The sequence below is a fragment of the Macrobrachium nipponense genome, chromosome 6 (assembly GCF_015104395.2).
Source record: "Macrobrachium nipponense isolate FS-2020 chromosome 6, ASM1510439v2, whole genome shotgun sequence".
Classification (NCBI taxonomy): domain Eukaryota; kingdom Metazoa; phylum Arthropoda; class Malacostraca; order Decapoda; family Palaemonidae; genus Macrobrachium; species Macrobrachium nipponense.
This window is the reverse complement of record NC_061108.1, coordinates 85261599-85269098: the sequence shown is the minus strand read 5'-3', so window position 1 is coordinate 85269098 and position 7500 is coordinate 85261599. Positions and strand designations below refer to the sequence as shown.

Sequence of the window (7500 nt, the reverse complement as noted above, 5' to 3'; positions counted from 1 at the left end):
TCCCTAAGCCATAAACTGCCCTGCTTTATTGCTAAGGTGCAATTAGTTATGACACTTCAATATTTAGTATTAATTGCAAAATTTCAATGTTCTTACCTTCAGCAATAATAGCAATACACAGCAATAGCAATAACTTTATCATTGCTTGTTTTAGTAGATGCCGAATTAAATACCAATCTGTTTACCTTGACCCAGTGAGGTGTTCTAAAATACCCATTTCACAATATTGAAAATATAAGATTAATAACTTACAAAACGAGGGTTTCAAAATACTGAATTTTTTGAGTTGGTCTCGCTGTTGACACAAACTAGTTTTTGAAAGAAAAACCTATGACCATTTGATTTCTAAATTTTTTTAGTTGGTCTCGCTGTTGACACAACTAGTTTTTGAAAGGAAAACCTATGAACTTTTGAATTTTAAAGTAAATGTCAAGACTGGAAAATTTTCACAGTAATCTAGGTGTAAAAAAATTTCCAATACTCTATTGTTACAGGTGTTAAAACTAAATATCCAGTGAAAATTTTTTTAATAGCATTGTCAAGATTGACCAATTTTCAAAAATTAATAGATAAACTTTTAAATAGCCTAGGGTTACTAGACTGAAAATTTTAAGTCGGCTATGTGTGAAAAAAAAATCAGTACCCTAATAATACTAGTCATAATTTTTTAAAGTATTCCATGTGTATTCAAATAATTAAATATCCCGATGTTGGAAGTCTTAATTTAAAGCTATCCAGGTGTAATAAAATTTCTAAATACAGGTGCAATAGAATTTTAAAACTGATGTTGGTCTAATTTCAAACTATTAAAGTGCAATAAAGTTTTAAATATACAGGTACAATAAAATTTTAAATACAAAATAGTTTCTACAGTTTGTAGATTTAAAGCTATCCATGTGCAATAGAATTTTAAAGTTTCCACAGGCAGAGTTTACTGAAGACTGTCTCAAAGAACAAAAATGTGACCAACAACTTTGAAATAAAAACTATTGCATTACCTAGAATAGTATTAAAACCCATATTTGAGCATTAGCTTACCCGCCAAGGGGATTTACTGCATAGGCATTAACAAATACCAGCATATAAGTCACTCTCGGGTGCATAATTCCGAAATTGCCTAAAAGTTTGATAAAGCACAGAAAAGGAAACCGAAAACCGAAAAAAAAAAAAAGAAAAAAAAAAACAGTCACTGGTTGGTTTGAATGTCTTTACTACTTAGTAAGAGGAAAAAGCTTGATTTAATCTGTTTGATATCTGTATAAAAATAGTCCAGCTGGAATTTGTTAGAGGAAAATTAACTATATTGCCGAAATGGTTTAAACCGCTTTATTATAAGGAGCTTTAAACTGGAATAAGCTACTTTCACAATGTCACTGACTTTAGTCCACGATGACCTTATTTTTAATTTGCTTGAGTTACTTAGTCAATCTCTCTCTCTCTGTCTCTGTCTCTCTGTCTCTCTCTCTCTCTCTCTCTCTCTCTCTCTTAATATAACCACCCGACAAGCATTTAAAGAATTAAGTGTTTTCCACTCCTTGGTCAGTGTTCCTCTGGAGGTGGAACTTTACACTTGGCAGTAAATTAATTTGTCCTTTTTCTTAATTTGGCACAACATCAAGCAAATGGAGTTTACATTGTAGCTTCACAATACAGAATGGTTTAAGGTAACTCGTTGATTAATCCTTGTTCACACCAAACTAGGAACTGAAGAGAGTTTGGGCAAGTATGATGCTTTCATATTAAGGTAACTTATCATAACCTCGTAGTTTCTTGAGGCTCATTTCAGTTACCCTGAAATCTTTGAGGAATTTTTGTAGGTCTGTTGAAAGTAACTTTTCAACAGTATGGGTTTTGTATAGCACATAGTACTGTGGTGCAATTTTGTTAATGTCTAGTCTTGCAGAGTGCTTGGGATGTGGGTGCTGTATTAAGGCCTGTCCACATGAGCGGGCCTGATCGGCGTGCTCCGGGGTTCACGGCAAATTCTGGCGGGCTTACCCGTGATGTTATCCATACCAGTGAGGCGATGGAGAGGTGGGCGTGCCCGACGATGCCAGTAGTGTGTTGAGTGCGGTACGATAGACATGGTGCCTAGCGCAAAGAAGATATTGTAGCATGATAATTGCTTTGTGTGTGATGAAAGAAGAAAAAGATGAGAATATGGTGCAAAGAATGTCTGTAAAAGAAATGTGTACGTTTAACGTACGTCTGCCAGGGTCGAAGCTTTAGCCATCGGGCACCACCATGGTGATTTTGCTGAAAGACCCTTCGGGCAATTTGACGTTTGCCGGTCAAGTGTGCTAGTTAAGAGGGGAAGTCCGCAGATCAGGCCCGATCGTGTGGGCAGGCCTAAACTCTTGGTTAGAGTTGTTAGCCATTAAATTTATTTTGCTAACTCTTTAAAAATGTTGACTTGTGGCATCATAAAGTAAGTTAACTGTTTTAAAGCGACTAACCCCCTCGACACTTACCTTAACAGCTGCTGTTGCTTGTAGCACTCAGCAGGCTGTTACTAAAAACTGTCATTTTCTAGTATCAGGTTCAATACTAATAATTATATATATTTGCTAGGGGTTTTATGTTGGCTACAACTAAAAGGTAGAATAGTTTGCCTAATTCAGCTGTGGAATCTTGTCATTTCCAAATGTTTTAACGAAAACTAAATAAAATTCATTCTTGCCTTCTGATCACATCCTGATTTTCAGGTGTATAGGATTTATATACTATTAGAATGTTTATCCCTTTTTCTAATAATTTGTCGCTCCTTGCAGGGTGATTTCCCTTTTAGAGCCTCTTTTGGGTTTGTATTCTGTTGACTCGACCTATGAAGGATTTAAGTTAGATTTAAATGAAAAAGAAATGCATTTCATACAGAGGAGACAACTCGCAAGACAACTGTTTACTCATCAAACCAATTTTTCCTGGGTATCTTTGTAACTCCAGTTTTCCCATCGGCTGTCGTAGTGTTAATGAAAGCACCTTCGATGTTCAGATAAAGGTTAACCCCCGTCCACACGACCATAGTGTTTACCGTACAAACCACCGAAGTGTAAGTATAGCACTTAAAATACATAGCCAGGGTAAGCCCCGCAGGTGGGTAGTGCCGTCATTACTGAAGGTCTTTGCAGCGTCCCTTCGGCCCCTAGCTGCAACTGCTTTCATTCCCTTAACTGTACCTCCGTTAATAATCTTTCTTCCATCTTACTGTCCACCCTCTCCTAACAATTGCTTCATAGTGTAACTGCGAAGTTTTCCTCCTGTAACACCTTTCAAACATTTTACTGTCAATTTCCGTTTCAGCGCAGAATGGTCTTAGTTGCCCCAGTGCTTGGCATAATGCTAGAAATCTATGTAAATCAAATCAAATCAAACTAGCCAGGGTAAGTACAATTGTAGCGTACCGGATTGCCACGCATATGAAATTAATCCTACGTTCTGGTGTCCAGTTTCGCTATAAAGGGAGTCGCTTCATCAAGTACAGTATGTAAGGCTTTGGGTCCATTCTTAAGCTTGTCGCACACTGAGCCCGAACGGACGCGCCCGAACAGAACCGAAACGTCCGATAGAAATCGAAAGCATGCATTCTTACCTGACTGCGCACACTGGGCCAGAACAGAACGGAACCGACGCAGTATTCTTTGAAAGATATTTTTTCTGAAGCGTCGGTGGCGTCTGACAGGCTGCGCATGCGCAGAACGACTGCAGCAGTGGTTTTGGAGAGGGTTGCTGAGGAATTCGGAGGTTAGTGTGATAGCAACAATTTGGTTTGTGTTTGTTAACTATAATTGTTTTCACAAAAGGAATTATTGTGAACATTCATTAAGTATGTAACAATAAATATTGTTGAAAGCATGCAAAACAGTGTGCTTACGGAGAGTTATTTTGGTTTATTTTTGTTAACTCTAATAATTGTTTTCACAAAAAGAATTATTGTAAACAATTAATAAAGTGTATAACATTAAATATTATTTGAAATCTAACTTTTTATTACATACCCGAGTGTAACAGCTAGCCGTTCCTCTGTTGAAACACAGCTTCTTAAGTCTGTATCTTGTTTGCATATGTCTGCTTCTATATGTAATAGTAGTTCACAAAATTTTTCGTAGCTCATACGGAAATATTGGAAGAACTTTACGTTGTCTCGTTTTAAATGTAGGAATAATGTTTTATATTCCCCTTCTGCCTCCCTTGATTGGCATATATTATGCATCCACATAATTTGTCGATTATAATGCAGAACACATGACCTTCTACTGCCAACTGGCTGCGTCGGTTCCGTTCTGTGGCTTCTGGCTCAGTGTGCGCGCTGGATGTCGTTTCTGTTCTGTTCTGAGGCTTCGGTGGCTTCGGCGGCGTTTCCGTTCGGGCTCAGTGTGCGACAAGCTTTACATGACGTTTGAGGTCTTAGTTGATCCTTTCTGTAATTCTTTATAAAGCCACATGCTTTCCTTGGTTTTTTCTTTCCTTAAACGGCTTTTGTCCTTTTTCCCTTTAACCAACTTCATTACTTTGCAACTTTGCTTACAGACTTTGTCTGGCAACAGTTTCTCCCAGACACTCGTATAGACGGGACCTTATGCCGTCTGGTTATCGAAAACAGGTTCCTTCGTATTTTAATGGTAAAATGAAAACAGTGAAAATAGTTTATTTAATTAATCTTCAATAACTGAACCTAGAGTACCACGTTCTACGTATATGGTTGCCCTGAACCCCAACCTAACCCGACCTATAGGCGTTATAGGTCGCAGAAAAATACCTAGTTATTTGTCATATAAGCCCTGATGAATAATTGACACCAATACAATAATGCATCCAACATAGTGTTTGATACACTAGTACGTCAGATTATGATGAAAGACTAAAACTAGATAGGCACGGAAGCAAAACTCCGAAATGATTTAATAGCTTTTCAGTAGAAATTGTGAACCTGAAACATGTGAATCTGCCCTCAAAACTCGGTTAAGAGGAATAAACATACATGATTACCATTAATTATGAAAATATACGAAATGTAAGTATTTCGCAGATAATGCACAATTTTACCTGGTTCTAAGTAAGTTTAAGGTATCAAAATCATAGATGGTTTGGATAAACAGGAAAATAATGGAGCCATCTGATGGAAAAATAGAATCATAACAATGAGTTACAAAGTAACCTTTGAAAATTAGTAATAAAAAAGTTACAAATAATCAGCTTGAATGTGCAGATGATAAAGACCGAGGAATGTAGGTCTGATAATCGATCGCTATCTAAATATGTAGTACAAATTAGACTCCTTCCACCTAAGAAAGGTATTCTCCGAAAGCGAAATTAATTTGGACACGTTACAAGTGCCACTATAAAATTAGGTAGCCAGGAAACGTGACTACTATAACATTCTCGATGTTCTACTAAATTATTTGCCAAAGCCATTACGAGATTCAATTACCAGAGCATCGAAACGTACAAAATATAATTTTCTTTTGGTCACGTAATTAAAGTAAGAATTGGATACAAAATGTGCTTTGACATACACTGCGGTAAAGAGTAGAAAACTGAATTGATAAGACTCCTCAATGCAGTATAAGAACAATGAGAATAAAGTTTAACTGAAGCAAGAATCGGTTAAGATATTGGAAACGAGCTCTCAATACACGGCACAAAATATTCAAAAACTGTCACCAAAGTAAACAAAAACCAAATTTAATTAGAAATTAGGACTTGATTATTCAAAACAGTTATGGCATTTAAACTACAAATTATTCAAAAAAGCTATTAACTGTAACTGACACAACTAGTTGGGTCTCTGGTATAAACAGTTGAAGAACGAAAGCGGGCTCTCCAAAAATAAATAAGTTTAATTATTACGATGATGAGAATTGTAGTCATGTCACTGGACGTACACTCGACAAGAAAACTGAAGATACAGTTTTCATTAGCTTTCGTTCATCCAATTTCCCATTTGTTTTTACTGAAAACACATAGCTAATATCGCTAAATTTACTCTAGAATATGAAAATATACTATAAATTATATCATATAAGTTAAAACTGCAAAACAAAACCGTTCAGATACTTAAAAACACGATATATGTCCGAAGTAATTGGAATATCTCAGATGATTTCGTTCATAGAGATCTGGTAGATAGAATGTAAATTTCTGATTTTAGTACTATGTATCACGGCGACAATAATTACTCGTTTTGCTTCATGAACGGAGATATATTGCCTCATCGTAAGTGGTGAATGCAATTATTTTAGTTTCTACAAACTTATGCTTGTATTCCAAAGGGATCAAAGTTAGCTGACGTCAATGCCACTCAATGTTGCGACGGCTAAGGTAGGTTGAACAAATCTAGTTGCATCCGCAAGAGCGTTTTCTATGATGTGAGGAGAAGCCCTAGAACTCCGAGCGGGAGAGCGCAAGTCACTGGATACTGGCTACGTAACGGATTTCACACTTTGATTACTTTGACGTTGACATGGATCGAATGCTAGTTGCTATTTACAAAGCTACTGTCTTTAAATATAAATCTTAATCAAGGTTAAAGTAGCATGTCAGCTCAGAGATTTTCTGGCTATATGCTCCCATTACAGGGCAGTTCGTAGTAGCCTACAGCCCTACACGACTGCATTTCTTTGCCGCGAGGCTGAAAGATCTTCCACGATATAAAACTTTAATTGCCTGTGCAATACATATTGAGTTATTTGTGGCAATAAATATTTTTTAATTAACAGCTTTTTTCGTGAATGATTTGTGGATGAAACCCGATTTTCAAAAGTTAAGACCATATCAAGAGAGCAAGAATGATCGCACCCTGTGTCTAACATTTTAACATTTTCCACGTCTTTTTACAATCTTTGAATGCTACGGCAACTGTCGAATGTAATCAAGATTAGGGTAAGAATTTCTTAGAGAATTAACTTGAATATTATGATCCTTCAAATTTTATCTAGCATAGTGCAGCACGACCTTGGCAGTCATATCATATCGCGCAAGCATAGGCCTATCGATAGAGATACTTAATTCATTATATTTTCTTCTGCCTTTCCCCCGTCACAAGTGCGTCACCAGTACTATAATTCTCTCTCTCTCTCTCTCTCTCTCTCTCTCTCTCTCTCTCTCTCTCTCTCTCTCTCCACTTCTAAAACATACTTTAAAAATATATATATTACCACTCAATCTCCCAAAGAAAATATTATGAAATTATAAGTAGTTATAAATAGGCCTAAGCTTTCACATGAGCAAATTTTGCTCCTCTCTCTCTCTCTCTCTCTCTCTCTCTCTCTCTCTCTCTCTCTCTCCCAGCTTTTAAAACACATTTTGAAAAAGATTATCACTCAATCTCTCAAAGTATATAATGAATTACGTATCTCTATAGATAGGCCTATGCATGCTCTCTCTCTCTCTCTCTCTCTCTCTCTCTCTCTCTCCCAACTTTTGAAACATTTGAAAAAATATTATCACTTAATCTCTCAAAGTAAATATAATGAATTAAGTATCTCTATCGATAGGCCTATG

General features: G+C 36.5%; 1 long non-coding RNA gene across 1 annotated transcript in view; it reads left to right on the top strand.

Moving 5' to 3' along the window:
- Positions 1-171, top strand: part of LOC135216283 (uncharacterized) — a 2582-nt gene extending 2411 nt beyond the window's left edge. Inside the window, exon 4 of the long non-coding RNA XR_010314845.1 lies at positions 1-171. This exon is cut by the window's left edge and continues 100 nt beyond it. This is a non-coding gene — a long non-coding RNA (uncharacterized LOC135216283).
- Positions 172-7500: the final 7329 nt, after the last annotated feature.